Below are 19621 nucleotides of genomic sequence, written 5' to 3' on the forward strand. Positions count from 1 at the left end.
AAATTGTGAAGAACCCGTTTTGAACCTTTATTTTAGAAGTTCAATGCTCTTTAAAAATTATGTCAAATCAACATTTTGTGTTACTTTTACTTAACACTCTAAAAAGAAAAGGTTCTAAAATGAACCTTTTGAAGTTCCTGGAGATTGCAACTGTGGGGGAACCTTTAAGGTTCATTTTTGAACCTTTTTAAAAAGGTTCCAATTAGAACCCTCTCCTAAAGGCGCTTTAAAGAACCAGCAGAGTTCCTTTTTGAACCTTCTTCTGGACATTATAATAATAATAATAATTATGACTATTATTATTCATTACTATCATTACACTTTTTCATAACAGACACAACATCATGATACTTTATTAAATGTTTATTGCAAACATGACAGCAATTTAAACAAACATTAACAAATTCATTCAACATTTAACAGAATGTAACTGAATATATCATTGTAAGGAATAATTGACAACAGGCCATTGAATTATAAGAAAATAATGCACACCCAAGGTGGTAATGTGGCACGACGCGAAGCGGGTTACCGTTACACCTCGAGAGTCAATTATTCTGCTTATATGACGATTACCACAAACATTGCTCTGGTGGCTATTTTTAAGACATTTGACAAGTAAGGTGTGCAGTTATCGAAAATAATGCATACCCATGGAATATTTCTCAATCAATCAGAATAAAGCATTCAACAGCCCAGTGGTATAATTTAAATATAATTAAAAATAATGTTGATTCCTCCACATCATGTATTTACACTCTACACTATGCCATTACATAAACATACATTCATTTAAACAAGAAATTGGCCATTTTAATAACTGCAGGTGGCATTTTTGTTTTGTTTCATTACATACATACATACATAGACATATTTTTACAGTATATTCAATATATTGATATATATAGATATTTAGAATATATCTTTTAAAATAATGTTGATTCATCCACATCATGTATTTACTTTCCACTTTATACATTTACATAAACATACATTAATTTAAAAATTAATTTTTCAATGCTGAAGATGAAGTAGACTGCACAAGCGCTATAGTGAAATCTTCTATCCTCAAAGACTTTCTCACCTTCCATCATTATCTCCAGGATTGAATCTGCACCCAAAGGGCTTCCTTTTATGTATAGAACTGGGTTGGGTGTATTTGGTACCTAAACAAGAAAGTGATAATGTTATACAAAGCTCCTACTTGGATTTAATATTATAAACAAATATTATTTTTAACTTTCCAGTTCAGATGCTTTATTAGGAATTTTTACCTGTCACAATCAGTGGCGGCCGGTGAGTATTGAGGGTGCACGATGCGAAGCTCGCCATGTGTGTGGTTCGTCCTTTCAAAATATGTGTTCGGCGCGTCATGTGAATCATGTGCATCATGCATCTTGTCAAAATAAGTTCATGCTGCCCATGCATCTAAGAGGTTTATGATAAAAGTGTGTAATGAGTTTACTGTTAAAGGTGCAGTGTTTAATTTTTAGAAGGATCTCTTGGCAGAAATGCAAAATAATATACAAAACTATATTATCAGGGGTGTATAAAGACCTTTCATAATGAACCGTTATGTGTTTATTACCTTAGAATGAGACGTTTTTATCTACACACACGAGGGTCCCCTTACATGGAAGTCACCATTTTGTGCCACCATGTTTCTACAGAAGCCCTTAACGGACAAACTTTTTTTATTAAGTTGTCTCCGACGATGACAAGTTTGTCCGGTGACGGCTACCGTAGCTTCTCTATGTGTTTCAAAAGCGAGGGGTGAGCAGTGAACCGAGCCGTTGGTTGCAATTCACAACATCACCACTAGATGCCACTAAAATTTACACACTGCACCTTTAAGTTAGTGTCTTGCGAGTATTTTGTCTTTTTTATCATATCATTTCGATGCATGTGCAGCAGGCACTTATTTTGACAAGACGCATAATGCACATGGTTTACATGATGGGCTGAACACATATTTTGACATAACAACCAACACACATGACACTCCGAACACATATTATTAATTAACGCCCCTCGGAAGAGAAGTCACCAGCCGCCACTGGTCACAATGCAATACCGGCTTTAAAAAGTTGATATTAAAAGATAGGGTTGAAAAAGGATTATTATAGATTTAAACTCTTAAAAGATAAACTTAGCCACATACGCTCACCTGATTAATGACATAAAGGAATCTTGGGCTCTCCTTGAAAAGAAATGGAAGCAACATGGTAGCAGCAGCAGCCATTGAGAGACCTTTAATAAAAATTATGAAATTGCATCTGACATATTGTTTCATTGTTTATTGTCATTCTTAGTTTAACATGCTACATTACCTCAGTGTGCCAAATCAATGTAGGCTTGTTTTGCTTCATCCAGTTCGGTACAGATATGCACTCCAAAATGTCTTCTGTGGCACTCATTAATCACTTTCTGTGCCACCAGGCCTAGATTCTTCAGCATGTTTCTTTCAATGTCTGTGTCAAGTATGCTTTGGACCTCAAATGCAAGCTGTTAGAATCCAATATAATGAAAATATTAACAGATACAATATTTCTTTTTTTGCTTTTTAAATTTGAACAATATTCTACTCACAACTGAAGGGACTTTAAGGGCTGGATAGGGATTTAGTCCTCTCAGTTATTGTCTATGCCATGCAGTCCTCTAAAAAGTTTATTATTTGTTGTTTTTTCAAGCATTCTTGTTTTCACTTTTTCAAAGTGCACCCCAATGCTGCTCAGACTTTCCACAAATGTATGCATTATTAACTTTACTGATTTTCAGTGTCGGCCGGTGACTTCTTTTTTTGAGAGCGCTCAATGCGAAGTTCGTCACAATATGTATGTAGCCCGTGATGTGTGTGGTTCCTTTTTTCAAAATATGTGTTCTGCGCTATGAGAGATCCTGTGTGCATCACGTGTCTTGTCAAAATAAGTGCCTGCTGCAAACGTGTCTAAAGGGTTTATGATAAAAGAGACACTTGCGTTTGCCAGATACTCACATAATCTAATGTGTAATCAGAATTTACTGTTAAGGGAGTGTCTTGTGTGTATTTTGTGAACATTAGCATCTCTTTTATCATAAATGGTTTTGATGCGTGTGCAGCAGGCACTTACTTTGACAAAACATGGATGCACATGGTTCACATGACGCAACCAACACATATTTTGAAAACGCAAGCAACACACATGACACTCCGAACACTTATTTGGAATTAGCTCCCCTCGGATGAGCAGTCACGAGCCGCCACTGCTGCTTTTACTGAATCCTGAAGATCAGTCTGTTTGTGACAATTACCTCTTTCTATACTGTACATGACATGTCTTGGTTTTCCTCAGTCTTATAAAATAAAAAACACAAAGCATTTTAAAATTATAATTGTCCATTAAGGTGTCACTTTGTCTGACATGCTTTACCTCTGCACTGGTTATCTGTTGGACTTTTGATGAAATCTTGTGGTTCCATTCTCTTACCAGTCTCTCAAGAACTGGTATTTGGTGACAAGGGATAATCACACCTTGTTTAATTGGTAACTTGTTGGATACCTGAAAATGGAAGATATATAAGTTCAGATGCAAAACCCTCTAAGTGTGCCTTGTACATGCTTTCTTTTAGCGTTTTTTATCAGACTCTTAATGGATTCTGTCAACAAACTGTTGTTTCTAAATAGCCTGAGGCAGAAGTATTTGATGAACATATAATACTTGCCTGGAGCATTTGATGAAAAGTTGACATAACTTATACAATTTTATATTAAAGTGTATTAGATTTTTTAAAGTTAAAGTAACAAAAATATATATGTTAATTCAACAAAAACGCTGCATATTTTTTATAGTGTAGTAATAAAGTAATTCGATGTAAAACACTTACTCATGACTGATGTGTGTAGTCTTGGTAGGCATTTCAGTCTTTATTTGTTTCTGTGTAGTCTAATGAATTTAACTTGATCCTTTATTTTAGGAAAACATTTAGCTCATATTCTCAGTTAGGTTAATTAACGTATCCCCATCAATTTCATTCTCTAAAACAAGGAGTAGAAGATGATAATTTTAACAAAATTGCATTCTGAATTATATATTGCAGCAAACATACATTTTAACCTAATCTATTGGAACTGAAGATTTTGTTTATTTTGCCACAACTATTTAATCCACGTGTGAATTCAAATTTTGGGCTATTTTGGTGATAAAGGCCAATGTGTCTGTTTATAGAAAATGTTTGTTTGCTGCATATGACACAGTTAAAAAGAGTAGGCATTCCTGTGAGATCAACCTTGAAATAATTAGGAAATTAGGATAAATTTGTGGAAACTTTTTCCAGTCAACCAGTCACATCTTGAGTAGTCCATTGAATAACTTCTGTGCTCATATTTGTTTCAGTCCCTAGAAAAATAATTGCAGTTTAGAGGAGAATGATATCACATAACAGTTCATTTGCCAAAATAAATATACATTTATATACTATTAATAATGTATTTACAGTACTATATCAAAAATAGGTTGCATCACGTTTGTGATTCGGAACTGAAGATTCCCATTATTTCTAGACATCCGGTCTTAGATCTTCAAAAACACTCAAAATATGCAGCCCACGCTTTAATATTAACATAAGGCTACATAACGTTAATGTTATCTTCAATTTTTTATAAAGTGAATAGTAAAATTGTTAGGTTTTACCTCAGATAGGTGCGCTGTTCCTCTCAGTCCCTGTGCTCGCGCTGCAACGGTTGTAACGGTTTTTGCGCGTGAAATCTTGCGCGTGTATGCGCGACTGCGGCTGCTGGAATTATGTCGTGAACATTAATTACGTCATGGTGCTGATAGGTCTCAGTTTCATTGACTTACAAACGTTTGCTGCCAGCAAAACATATTGTTTCATTGGATGTGGCCGTTGTTAAAAGATTATGTTCTGGCCAGCACTGTATCTTATTTATTTTATTATGCATGCATTAAATAAGTTCTGAATGACACTTGGAGATTCTTTTAGTGTGTGTTATAGGTACCTGTCGCAAACCATCTATTCAGTTCATTTGAATAGACCCAAATGAAGCTTAGGCTATACAGTATGTCTATGCATTGTACATACAATAGGCTACTGCACACACACGTGCACGCAACCACACACACACGCAACCCCACACACACACACACACACACACACACACACACACACTCTATATCTCTCTCTTTGTTAATGTTTGTTAATGTTAATTAAGGATATTATTATTATTATTATTATTATTATTATTATTAATATTATTATTAGTCTATACAATTATAAAATCTTAACAGTCCGACTCCATTTGAGAAAAGGTTCATAAAGGAACCTTCACAAAAGGTCAGTTCTAAAATGAACCCTTTGGCCACAACAAAGGTTCTAAAAAGAACTGTCCAAATAACCAAGGGATATTCATAGAATCTGTAAGTTCAACTTTGAACCTTTATAATTACTGCAAGTTCATATTTGAACTTCTGGGTTCTTTTTTTAACTCTAAAGGTTCAATGTCTTCTAAGAGTGAGTTAATTTAAACAATTTCAACTTATGTTAACTTATCACAAGTCAAAATTTAAAATAGTAGGTTGAACTGACATTTTGTAATGACTCTCGTGGAGGATGACAAGGAGACAGAGAATATCAAACAACAAATAAAATTTAATAAACAATGACAACGAAATACAGACTATGAATCAAGAACACAAAACATCATCACTAGCTGCGTTTCCACTGCCCTTCAAAATGCTCAAATTGACATTGTGAATTGAAAATATGGGCAATAGAAACACTGCAATTTCACAAAACCTCCCATATATCACAAAAAGTATATACGCTTGCCTGAGGTGGTTTTTCAGGCAAAATGGCAATGGATTTATTCGCGTTTTGAGTAGTGATGTTAGGTTCATGAATGAATCGTTCTTTTGAGCCGGTTCTCAGGAAGTAACCGAACAGTTCACAAATCGAACTGAATCGAACTTTAGTTTTAGGCATAGGTTCAGGGTTGATGACGCAGGACGCAGAGCCGAAATAGCACAACAAACTCAAAAAGAACCAAACGAAGTTTGTCGATGATTGTCGAGGCGAGGATTGCAAACGATTGTGACAGATGAGTAGCTGACACTGCGTGTGAATAACAGAGGATTCGAACGAGCCTGATGCGCAAAGTTTCTTGTTTTATTAGTTTCTTGATATGCTTGTTTTATTAAAAAGCTTTAGTTTTGGTATGATTTATTGTGCATGCAAATCATATTGTATAGTTGTCTAAGGACGACCAATGAGTTTAAAAGACAAGTTTATTTACACATCCGCAATTGTGCATCAGTGTCTTTTAGGAATCTTGAGTTATATGCTAGTCAAAACTGGTCAGTTGTATCTAGCATTTACAATCCACGATTGAAACTGTGACCACCAACTTTACTAACTTGTGAATGAACGGCAATAAATCAGCTATGCCTTCACAAAAACAACTTTTTTATTTGAATGTTTTAATGTGTTGACACAAACTACTTTATTTGAATGTTTCATTGATACAACTAGTTAGAAAATAAGATGTAATTTCTTGATGACATCAGGAACCGGTGAATCAGCTTTTTGAACCGGTTCAATAAGCCGAACTGTCCGAAAAGAGCCGGTTCGCGGAAATGAATCGGACTTTGCATCACTAGTTTCCAGGTCACTATTTGAAGATGACACGGTACTAGAAACACCTCAACACGTGTCTGCTCCAAAGTATAACAGACTTCGGATAACTAATGTTTGGATAACACTCCTACATCTCAGTTGGTTTAAAATAATGTGCCATTACCTCCAAGAAAAACCTATGCGTTGCTGCTCCTAAGTATAAGGCGCTTGGCATTAATGTCCGGATTATACTATTACGTCTCCTTCCGTTAAAAATAATGCACATTTCACTGGGTGTGATATTAGTAAACCTACATCACCTATATCAGTCGACATGTTTGGAATGACTTATCGCGAGAGCAAAAACTACATTTCAGTCACCTTTCACTGGTTAATGAAAACACCATCATAGTTTCTTGTTGACAGTTAGAAAATGATGCAAGAGTTTTACGCAAACCTAATGGAAACGCAACTACAATAATGTAGACAGGACAAAGGATTGGGGAAAACAGGAGAACTAAATAGTAGACCTGATGGGGGTAATGTCTGGCAGGTGAGGATGATTGAAGACGAGGGGCAGTTGCGGGAGAGTGAGGGATTCTGGGAGTTGGAGTCCATAGGAAGATGATAGGAGAAAACAAAGGGAAAACAGGCAGGCTGACAGACTGGGATCAGTACACATTTAAACCAAGTTTTAACTTCATGCTGCATTTTTTACAGCCAGTTATTTTAGTCTACAGTACTATAATGTAATTATATGCTGGTTAATGTAATTAAAATGATGGCAAATAACAATAAATTAAACATTTATTTTTGTATGGCAATATATTAAAGAGTGAACTTGAAATTTACGTCAAAGGTAAAAATCTTGGTTCCCAGCATGGTCTGATGGTTGGGACCAAATTGTTAACCACTCCAACCTTAAATACTAACTTGCATGCAGGTGTGCCTTTGTTCTTGTGTCTGAATCCTTCTAACATCCGACTCTAGATGGATTAAAGGAGTTGCCAATCCTGTTTCATATTGATTTTGCACTCATTTACATGTTAAGCCACCAGACGTTTCTCACAATGGATTTATGTCAGGAACACATCAAAAAAATCCCACCCAAGCAAGATGTCCACATGATGCCTAAACATATCCGAAACCTTTAATCAACTATGAAATCTATAAATAGACGGATGCATTTTCTTGTCCATCTAAACTGTCCATCTCTCTCAGCCCCATAACCTGTTTTGATGCCCACTGACCTGAGGTCAGTCTCACCCGCTTTAACACTCTGAGATAGCACAACAACTAAATCAATACAGCCTTGGTCTGAAGCGATTTCATTCTTATTATTCCTATAGGAAAACTCATTCTATTCCGTTAAGGGTCTTGTCATCCCAGAAGATCTTAAAGTGTCACAGAAAAACAAGACAAGCTCTTTAGCCAGGCATGCGAGGGACACACAAACGCACACCGTATCACAAACAATAGAGACAGTTACAAGCCTAAAAATTCATTTGTTAAAGTTTTATTCATGAAAATTCCCGAAATAACAAGAGTCCTTCACAGCCGTCCTGTGTCCCTTCTCACCACCCTCATGCTCTTTCAGACTAAAAAAGTAAAAATGAACCCTCACGCCCCCCAACTCACTCTCTTTTTAACACACACTCCTGATGCTTTATTGAGGCAGCTGCACCCTTTGACCTCTGTGCTTGTGGAATGTGTGTGTGTGTGTGTGTGTGCGAGAGGGAGAGAGCGAGCGAGCGAGAGAGAGAGAGAGAGACGGCAGGGGTCTCTTTTTCTTCCCACAACAAAGGCTGTCGGATGGACAATAGAGTGGCAGAATAGACTGTGTCCAGAGGGCCAATGAGTCGTGCTAGTGTGCTAAACTAGTGAGAGATGGAGAGATAGAGAGGGAGAGCAAGCATTTCAAATTAAAAGAAAGAGAGGAAGGGATAGAAAAGATATGAGGGGTATTTGTTTTCTCTGGGCACACTCATAAATATGACTTCCGATGCCAAGAGAAGCTAAAAGATCAGCTCGTGTTTGGTTGTGCGTGTATGTGAGGGGCCCAGTACACACAGCAGGAGTGTGGGCCCAATGACTCACTGCTGCAAATGACATCAGCAGTGTCCGACTTAAACACTGCCAAATACTACATTCACAGAAAGATTGTGCGAGTGTTCAGAATCCGCAGCTGGGCCACAGACAGACAAAGGTGTCCCGTCACGCTTTGCCTCAAAATCTGTGTTTGGAGATTTGGGGGCAGATTTGTGTTTTTCCCTTCAGTCGTCAAAAACACCTTTCTGTGTATCGATATTCGTTTTTTGCAGGCGTGTATCGGTTTACCATCATCCAGGAATATGGTTTATGAAATACTTACAGCGAACATGATGTAATTCACTTTAAGTATTGTGTCTAAAGGTCATGTTTTTAGTCAGGCCCTAAATCTTTTCAGCTTGGCTGGATTGGGCCTGTCAGACCCACGCTGCTGGTGGCCTGACAGTCTCCAACCCTGACAAAAACAACCCGAGTTTCTGTTATTTTAAAAATAACACACACAATATATACACACACTATTCATATTTTGTTGAAGGGGACATTTCACAAGACTTAAATAAATCTTTGGTGTCCCCAGAGTACATATGTGAAGTTTTAGCTCAAAATACCATATAGATAATTTATTAAGATTGCCACTTTGTAGGTGTGAGCAAAAATGTGCTGTTTTTGGGTGTGTCCTGTTAAATGCAAATGAGCTGATCTCTGCACTAAATGGTAGTGCCGTGGTTGAATAGTGCAGATTAAGGGGCGGTATTATCCCCTTCTGACATCACAATGGGAGCCAAATTTTAATGAGCTTTTTTTGCACATACTTGCAAAGAATAGTTTACCTTATAGTTTTTTACATTTTTGCTTTGATAGAAGCACTGGGAACCCAATAATAGCACTTAAACAGAGAAAAAGTCAGATTTTTATGATATGTCCCCTTTAATAGTGAGGTATTTTGGTTAATTTTAGGCGTCACAGGCCCACAGGTGGGTTCAATATGTTTACGTAACTATTAAACCGCTAATAGCCTATTCTAAAACTAAAATAATCTTGACATGTATCGTTGGAAAGCTCTAAGAGTGTAGTTTTCATATTTCATGACCATTTTGCAAAAAAAAAATGATGTAGTGAGAGTGATTTTCTAAAATGTCATGAGCCCTCAGTTGCGCCCACTTGTTATTACATATTTATATCACTAATATCATGTTATAAATCTTCAGAAATTTGACAACCTATATATCATTGGAAAGCTCTGGGAATGTACTTCTTACATTTTATCACCATTTTGAGAAAGGAGTGATGAAGTGAGAGCAATCTTCTTAAATGTCATGCTTTAAGAATGTAGTTTTTTATATTTCAAAAACTTTTTACAGTAATAATTAAACAATGACAGTAATTTATTAATTTGTGACAATAGTATGCAGCAAACCAATGACACCTAATTGCCTTTGTTGGTAAAAGCACTAAAAGTAAACTTTTTATTTTAACTTAAAATTTGGTTCAAATAGTTGCATGAACCATTTTCATTTGTATGGTTCTTTTTTAAATATAAAATCTAGACTTTATTTTTATTTTTTATTTTTTAATGAACTTTATTTTTTAAAATATTACCAAAAACAGTGTGTTGCTATGTAGTTCATATGGCATATACAATAATTTTACCACACTATTAAGTAAAAAAAAAACTCAACAAAGCATTCATGACATTCATGGAAATGGGACTTTTATTGTCTATTTTACTTCCACCTTCACTTCATCAATCAGACAAAAAAGATCGGGCTGCTGTTTATATAACTTTCTCCAACAACTCTCTTCACATGATTTGAGATTCATTCATGTCTGCAGCACAAATGGTTATGCGTTTATGTTTAAAGCCGTGTGAGTTATAATAACAGTGAAACTTGCTTTAGCAAACACCACTAATGATAAATCTTTTTGGAAACACTATTCAAAATATCATTTATCAATTTAAATGATTGATATGCTTTAGCTTGATTCTTTAACAAAACAGGTGGTCTTTGTATAACACCCCTCGAAGGTCTTATTTTAATTTTTTTCCCAATCATTCCATTCCCTCCTTCTATCCTTTCTCTCTCTCTCTCCAAACAATGCTTGAAGGACGGTCTCTTTCATACACAAGCACAAACTCACCCAAACTCAGCTCGCTCCCCCTCACCCCCTTCCTGCTCAAGCAGCAGCTGCCAGGCTTCTTTGCTGGGAAAATGATGCGTGTCCAAAAACAACTGATCACACTTTTTTCCTTTCCTCCTTCAATCACAATTCCATCCCCTGTACACCTCCATCCGCTCCTCATTTGTTCATTTTCGGCATTCCAGTCTGCAAGGGTCTGGGCCTGTGCCGGGTCCCTAAACAGAATAATATGTCTCTCTCTGTCTCTTTCGTATATAACCGTAATGCTAAACTGGGCTTCAATTCCGTGTGCTGACAGACACAGAGAGATATCAAGAGGGAGGCTGAGCATTTAAACACACCATTTATAAAACAACCACGCAGAAAGAAAGAAAGAGAGACATAGCAGATCACAAATTAGATCTCAGCTAAGCACTGTAAAAAACATTTGTAGGTTCAACTTAACTTCTTTAACTCTGTACCGGGTCCAAAATTATTTATTATTACTTAATATAAAATATTCCTTTAATTTATAATGGTCTGTCATGGACCCCAGTACCACATACTGTTTGAAAGCTTAGAATCTCTACTTTCTGCATCACTTTGAGATATATTTTACTGTAAAAAAGTTATTTACACTTAATTTACACTATCACCCCTCACCCATATTTTTTATTTAATTTAATATTCACATATTTCATATTTTTCAAATATGACAAACATGGGCAAGTCTTATATCAAATGAAAGCTCTCACTCTCAGGAATAAGGCTACATCGTGTTTTTTTGTTCTATTGTCATCACATATCCAACAATCGTCAAATGAATAATGAGGTAAAAAAACATCTTTTGTAAACGTATGTAAAACTTGAGCGTGAACTGCCTCAGATAGCACAGATAGCCACAAACGCTACACCATCTTTTGTCTTAGGTCCTACTCTAAAAAATGAGTCCATTTACAGCATTTTCTTTGGTTGTGTGCATGAATAATCCCTTGCTATTTATTATATGTGCAAAACAAAAAAGTATGTTTATATGAAAAAATAATTTTCACTCCCTTCAGTAAAATAAGAATAACTTTTGTATTTGACATGCTAAAGAGTTCATTCTTTTTTTGGGTGTTTACTGTCTGCAGTCTGCTAGAGCACCCAGAACAGAGTTATACACTATCAAATCAGTGTTTACAACATAAAAAAAGAAAATTTGGTGTTTTATCATATGAAAAACAACATAAATAACAATATTTGTCACAAACAGCAGCCCTTTATGTAACTTCAAAGGGTTGTCTGTAAAAATATATTGCATTTTTTCCACTGTATGTGGTTATGGGGACACTTCAAATATTTTTAGGCAAAATAACATACAAAAAGGTTATTATTCCTCCCTACAGTTGGAGTAGAATAACTTTTGCATAGATTATGATAGAGAAATTTTTTTCCTCTGTAAGCTGACAATTGCTGGAATCAAACAAAACTGTCTGCAGGTCGCTGGAGCACCCAGGGCCAGAGCTATACACTTTTAAATACAGACTTTAGAAAAAAAACATCAAAAAGTGCCTATTTATTTTTGTGTTTATTAGAGGACTGACAACACATACAACCATGTTTAGCACTTTCAACAGTATTTTATGTAATTTTAAAGGGTTTCCTGTAAAATTATACCAAACCTTTGTATGTACACCTCTGCATGTGGGTATGGGAAGCTTTTGAAATTGGGTAGGCCAAATCCAGGCGAAAATCCCCAAAATAGCCTCAAAGTGTAAAGTAAATAAAACATTTTAGTTAATAAAACTTAAAAAATATTAGTTGACTAAACATTTTTAGTAGGTTAACTCATATTTTAAGTTGAAATAACTCGAAATTTGAAGGAAGCACTAACACTTACTTTTTAAAGTTGAACCAACAAATCTTTTGTTACAGTGAGGAGGTCTCAAACCATGATTTTTAAATCAAATTTATCTTGAGCTACTCAATCCACATTCATTAAGTTATTGCACTAAATTCTTCCTCTATGACACAATCGCCTACTTTTTGTCTCTATTTCTTTTTCAGAAAACAAAGTTGATACCTAAACCGTGCGTAACTAAGAGCTCAGTAAAGTCTTGTGTGCCATAAAAGAGTAACCTCTAAGCAATAAAACTCCCCGCTAGGGAGAGAAAGAAAGAGTGAGAGAATGAGAGTTTGGATAACTACTAAACACTCCAAGATGTTTGAACACACTTCTGGAGACTCATAATATTCAGGGGTACATCGTTTTTTATAGTGTGCAACTACACACACACACACACACACACACAGATAGATTTGCCGTCACACAAGGGAATCCCCTTTGAGATTCAGCTTCATTATGATCTGGCTTACCTCAGCATAGACCCGAGCGTGAGCTCTTTGTTGGCTCTGTCAGACAGCAAGAGAAGAAGAGAGAGAGAATGACAGAGAAGGCTCACAGCCGTGTCAGTATTGAACATCAGGCCTGTCTGTGAGACCCTTCTCTCTTTCTCTCTCCTCATCCCCACTACTGAGTTAAATCCTTTTTGTTTTCATTAATGAATGCCATGCTGTCAACCGTCTGCTGACACGTGTAATACTCATATTCATTCATGTACTGATGGGCAGGGAACGCACACACCAACCCACACGCCCCCCTGCGTGGATGTGACCCCATAACCTTGTTGTCATGCAGAATCCATCTGCCATCAGGACCCCACAGGACAGAGGGACGGTGTAGGACAGACTGTCAAATGTCAGGCCCCTCCCTCTATTCTTACTTTTGAAAAACACTAATGACTTTTCCTTTCTCCTCCCCAGCCAATAGTTTTCATTAGGACAGCCATTACTGACCCATACTCCATCACGGCTGGCTTCCTCGCTGCAGTCACCTTATTGGCGAATTTATGTTTCGGTGGTTTAAAAGCATGTTTCAACTTCTGCAAGAGTTGTGCGTCAAAGTAATTACAAGGGCAGAGAGAGTGTACGTTTACGATCTCATGTGGATCTGGCTAACTGAGGAAGGCAGTTAAAGGAACAGTTCAACTTAAAATGAAAATCATGAGATCATTTATTCACTGTCATTTAGTTCCAGACATACATGACTTCATTTTTTTCCGTGGAACTTTTAAAAGGAGTTGGAACACACAAGCTCCGAAAGCAGCGTTAAAAAGTATCATAAATGTAAATGATTTATCTTCTGTGCTCCCTATACAAGACACTGGACACACTAAATAAGTGTTCTGACATAATAGATTTGTGTGAGAGAAAGACCAACATTATAGCTGGTATTTACTTTGCTCTTAAATGATATTTTTCTGTTTTCTGCAAAAGAAAGAAAGTTATATTGGAATATGAGAAAGGCTAGATTTTGGAGCAACATGATCTCACGGAAAGTCGTGTTATAGTCACGAAAAATTGTATTAATTTATTCATGTCCATGTCACAAAATTCAGCTTTTTTCGCGAATGTCTTTTTCATGTCACTCGCACAAATTTCTATAAATAGTTTTTCGTGTCCGTTGCACGACTTTCTTTTTCGTGTCATTTTATGTATTGTTTTCTAATTTTTTCCTATTTTTTAAATCATTGTCGCTTGGGGTTAGATTTAGGGTTTGGGTTAGGATGTACTTTTATGTATTGGTTGTACATGTTTTTCCGCGTTCGCTTTTAAAACTATTCTCGCCTGGAGTTGGGGTTAGAGTTGGGGTTTGGGTTACGATGTCTAAAAAAGTAACAGAAAGTGATTCTAACCCCAACTCCAAGCAACAATGGTAAGAAAATAGGAAAAAACTATGAAAAAAACAATACATAAAATGGCACAAAAAAGAAAGTCGTGCCAAGGACATGAAAAACTATTAATAGAAATTTGTGCGAGTGACATGAAATAAACATTCGTGCTCAAGGCAAGAAAAAGCTGAATTTCGCGCCATGGACAAACATAAATTAATAAAATTTTTGACTATAACGACTTTCCGTGAGATCAATTTGTTTTGGACTGAGCCAATGGGACCTACCTACAGTCACATTAGCTACAAAAGTGAGCGACACCGAGCGACATGCACTCGTTTGATGGGAGTTCCTTGGGTAGTATCTAAAAGCGGTATCAAAAGTCACTTTAGAGGTATTGTTAAGTTACAAGAACAGTGTTTTTGGATTTAAAAGTATTTATTTTTCGATAAAAGTAACAAAATATATGGGATAAAATGCCAAACTTATCAGATATATACAGAAAAACGCATTTTCCGTCATCTTGAATTATTTTCTCTGACTCGACCACAGACCTACGTCACGCTGCTCCTTCACTCCGATTGGCTGTCGCTTTGTCGCATCGCTCAGCATTTGCATAAAATAGCCTGCTTGTCTATTTTGGCCCCACCTTGCTTGCGCAGCGGCGAGTTCGTTGCTTGTCACTGGCAAACGGCCACTCCCATTGAAAATTAATGGTAGCTTGTCGCTCTGTCTCTGTCTCTTGTAGCTAATGTGACTGGGGGGTAAGACTGGCAGGGGCATCAAAAATGTGTATACAGGGCGAGCTGACCACTAGGACCCCGCTTACACCTTGAGACACTTTAGACAGTTAAGCAGTTCAACCTTCACTAGTGGAAAAACGGCCAGCGTGAGTAAACATTTTTCCATAGAATAAAAATGAGCTTCGGAGTCACAAATGCCAAACAACTCATCTCAGCTCATTGTCACTTGTGTCTAGAATCCAGACAGCTAGATTTGGACAGACTAGTACATTTTGCAAAGAAAAACACCCATGTAGAAACCCCAGCCAGAAAAAATGTAAAAATGTGGACAGAGATGGTACTGTCAACAGTCGCTTCCACATTTTCATACGGAAAACAATATTTCTTCAGGTCAGACAGTTTACAGCTTTTACTGCTTTTCAGAGGTACTATTCTAGTCAAAATACTGCCGTATTTCCTGATTAAGGAATGAAGCCCTGTCCTGTTTCAAAATCAAAGTCCTAATAAGAGCTGGGAGTTCATACTATGCAATTCACATACTATTCCAAAAAATGTGTGCTCAGGGGACCATGATCTGGCTCTGGATATAGAGTGAGTAGATCATGACTGAACTATTCTTTAAAAAGTGAATTTTAGGTGTGCTCTCCTACCTATAAAACAGCTAAAACCAGCCTAAGCTCCTTGACTGGTCTTAGTTAAAAGTGCTGGTTTAAGCTGGTCTACCGAGCTGACAAGCTGGTTTTCCAGCTCCTCTAAAAATGGTCAAAACCCCTTTAGAACCAGCTTGCTAAATCAGCTTTAGCAGGCTGAGAGATTGATTTTAGCTTGGGTTAACCCTAAAGTCCAATTTATAGTCGTGCGTAAGGTCTACGCTGTAGCTATGCCATGTAGGTTATCCAAAGCTTCTGCGTAGCCTGACGTGCACCTCGCAAAATTTTTAACAGCGCGTCAGTTCTACGCAGACCGCAAGCACTGTGATTGGTGCACTAGAACCTGCCCCGTCAGGTAAAAAAACTGTGTCATAGGTATTTCCGTTTGCAACGTTGAGAACAAAGATGGGCCGAGTTGAGGAGTGATTTAACTGAAACTGCAACATAGGTCACTGTTTATTTACTTCTGTCACTGCTGGTCTTCTCAAAACACAAAACAATTTGCTGTTTCTTCTTCATTTGTGGGTTACCAGTGGACTACATGTGTGCTTGCACGCCAATGCGGACGACGACGCAAAAGTATAAATGAAAACTGATGCGTAGCGTAAGCCGGCATGGCTTCGCCATAGGACTTACGCACAACTATAATGAGCCCTTAAAGGCCGAAGTATAGGGCATTTTTTTATGTGTATGCGGGTCTCCAGGTACAGTGCACAATTTTTGTCATCAGAAGAGTGCTCATGTGCTGTATGTGCACGGCTGGATGTTTGAAACCCTCTTATATTCTACACGTAAGCTATGCATGCGCCTACAGAATAATGTAATATTTAGTGTTGCCAGATTGGGCATGTTCTCGCCCAAATGGGCTGTTTTCAATTTGATTATCTGCTAAAAATGCATTTCGGTGGGTGGACAAAATTTGGGTTGGTTTGGGATAGATTTGGCAGGTTTCATACATTTGCAAATTCCAAATTTCAAATTCCAAGTGTGCACCTCCAATGCTGTATTCTTCAGGATCCTGTTAAGTTACCACCAACAGCCTGTTCCTGTTCTGCATTTAAGATCTCTATCACCCCAAGCCAATTCCCCATATCACGCGCCACAGAAACATGTTCATGCTGACCTGTAGCCTACGTTTTATGAAAAAGTAAGTGGCCTATAATAGCGTTAATGCAAGTCGACAACTGCCAAGGGCTTCATTTTAGAATTTTTTTTACATATTTTACGAGTTGGCTAATTCGTATAAATTCATACGAAGTGAATCGTGCAAAATCGTACGGTTCTTATGAAAAAACAAAGACACCAAAACAGAACCCCTAAACCCACGCCTAACGGCATTGTCACAGGTTTCCAGACAAATCTTACCAAAACTTACAAATGTGGTAGTATGAATTGATACGAATTAGCCAACTCGTAAAATATGTACGAATTCTCGTGAGATAGCGTTGCAGGATACTGATAATCCCGTATTGCATTTCTAAGACTGACAGACAATTTTTTTTACATTCTTAATAGTTAAAAATAAGATATTCTGCAATTGTGGCCTGTATATTAAATATGCATGAAGTAAGATGAATTTTATTCTTGCGGATATTTTATTCTTTCTCGTGCATTCTGAAGTGCTGCACATGTTAATTTCGTTACTTGTTTTTTTTTTTGTTCGTTTGTCATGTGCACTGTAATAAAAGCAATTATGCTATTCATCCCTTGAGTTTGTCCATCATTGCTAAAATGTTCTGTCACCTCTCCCTCCTAACACTTGCCAATAAGATCGCTCACATCACAGTAAACCAATCAACACTTTATCACGAAATTACGTACCTATAGTCAGAGTGTTTTCCGTGACACTGACATGTTTTTCCGCCTTTTTGCGTGAACGTTATTTGTTACTCAACTGTTTTGTCCTATTTTCAAACCATTGAAGCTTCGGTTAAGGGTTAGATTTGGTGTTTGCATTAGAATTCACTTTAAATATTGTTTTAAACCCTTTTTTCATGATTTATTTTTTATAATTTTTGATTTTTAAACTATTGTCGCCTGTCATTAGAGTAAGAGTTTGTTTGGGTAAGGATGTCATTTTATGTAAATCTAACCCTAAACCGAAGCAACAATGGTAAGAAAATAGGACACAACAAATACGTAACAGTGACACGTTCACAGAAATACGTGACATGTTCACGCAAAAAGGCAGAAAAACGTGTCAGTGTCACACGGATACTCACAAAATTACATGACTATAGGTATATAATTTTGTGATAATGGGTTGCACCAATTTACAAAGAAAGCATTGTCTCACACACACTTCTAAAAAGAAATATGAAGTAAGAAAAACAGCTATACTATGAAATAAACAGGATTATCTTGAAACATTCTATGCGCACGTGTGTTTGTGTGATCAAACATTTTGGGCGGTTTTTGTGCGTTTCGTCAGGTTTTTGAGAACGTTTGTGCTGTAAATCATCAGCTCTGGCAACACTGACTGAGATTTCTGTAACGGTAAAGTTGTATGAGAAGATTTACTGTAAACAGTGTGCCAAACAGTATTAATACAAAAGATGCTGCGTCCTTTCAGTGACACGTTTACAGAGCTGCCAACTTATGAGTTCAGCTTGGAGTGAGATTTTTTTTTTTTGGGGGGGTAATTTTTTATATAAGTCCTAACCATTTGCCAATAGATAATAGTGTGGATTTTAGCTATTTCTGTGTTAAATAGTTGGAAAAGACTGCGTTAAAATGGTTCACAATACAAATCGAATCATATTTCAGAAATTAAATTGAAATAAAAGCTTTTACTGAGTTTAAATGCCTGAGATTAGAGTCTTTACCATTATTTTATACAACTCTATTATGCTTTCCTTCTGATAAAAGTTCCTTCCAAAAAAGTTCTTAAAATCTAATGAATAGCCTACTGGTCTCTGTAAAACGTATAACTGCAGATAACAGCAGCTTTGATTCAGTTTATCCATTGAGAAAGAGAAGCGTAAAGTAATGATTGGTGATAGAGAGACTGTCACAATCAAATAAACCAAATGAGTACTTTATATTAAACTTAAGCAACAGATAATGTGTATGTCAAGACCATATAATTATATTTCGTATATATTATTGTTTATAGATGTCAAATATCAATTGACTTTTTTCTCTTTTATTAAAACCTGTCACAGCAAACATCACGCAGGCTTGTACTGCTTGCAAACATACACACGCGAGTGATGGTTGATTAAAATTGCTGTTTTCTGAGGGTATCTGCGTGCGTGGAATCCGGGCAATTCTCTGCTTTTCATCCAGACCTTGACGCTTTGTGTGTTCGACTGGTGCGGAGCTGACTGATCGGCGTATGACGTCAAAGTAACGCGAGAGCAAAGGTAAAGGCGGACCCTTTTGTAACATTTCGCATTGCTCTCGCGGTAGTCTGATGACCTCGCTGCCGAACTTCCTGCGCAGCGCCACATAAAGTGAAATGCTCTTTGACTCTTTGCAGCAAAGTACCAACAACATGAGAAGTGGTGGCACCTAAGACAGTGAAGGTACGCTAAAATATAAAAGTGTCAGTACTGCGAACACTGGTTTAGCTACATACATCGTGCTTTGCTCTTTCACCATCGCGCAGCCGCGCACTCGCTCTCTGTAGTTTGTAGCTGCCGCTTCGGCATCTGTAAACAATAACTCCACCTTCTTTGATTTGATTGGCCTTCGCATCATTTTGACTTTGACGAGCGCTTTATGCTGTTTGAGGCAC

At 37.0% G+C, this 19621-nt stretch overlaps 1 long non-coding RNA gene across 3 annotated transcripts; it reads right to left on the minus strand.

The window, feature by feature from the left end:
- Positions 1 to 348: 348 nt before the first annotated feature.
- On the minus strand, positions 349 to 5110 carry LOC129451247 (uncharacterized). Of its 3 annotated transcripts, XR_012360389.1 has the most exons (8): positions 4671 to 5104; positions 4267 to 4376; positions 3865 to 4015; positions 3411 to 3539; positions 2590 to 2658; positions 2331 to 2505; positions 2168 to 2250; positions 349 to 1166 (listed from the first exon to the last, which is right to left on the minus strand). It is a non-coding gene; the product is annotated as an uncharacterized lncRNA (long non-coding RNA). The 3 variants fall into 3 exon arrangements; XR_012360388.1 differs by having other exon boundaries at positions 3865 to 4376; positions 4671 to 5110; XR_012360390.1 differs by lacking the exon at positions 2590 to 2658 and having other exon boundaries at positions 3865 to 4376; positions 4671 to 5107.
- Positions 5111 to 19621: the final 14511 nt, after the last annotated feature.

The sequence above is a fragment of the Misgurnus anguillicaudatus genome, chromosome 21, assembly GCF_027580225.2.
Source record: "Misgurnus anguillicaudatus chromosome 21, ASM2758022v2, whole genome shotgun sequence".
NCBI lineage: Eukaryota > Metazoa > Chordata > Actinopteri > Cypriniformes > Cobitidae > Misgurnus > Misgurnus anguillicaudatus.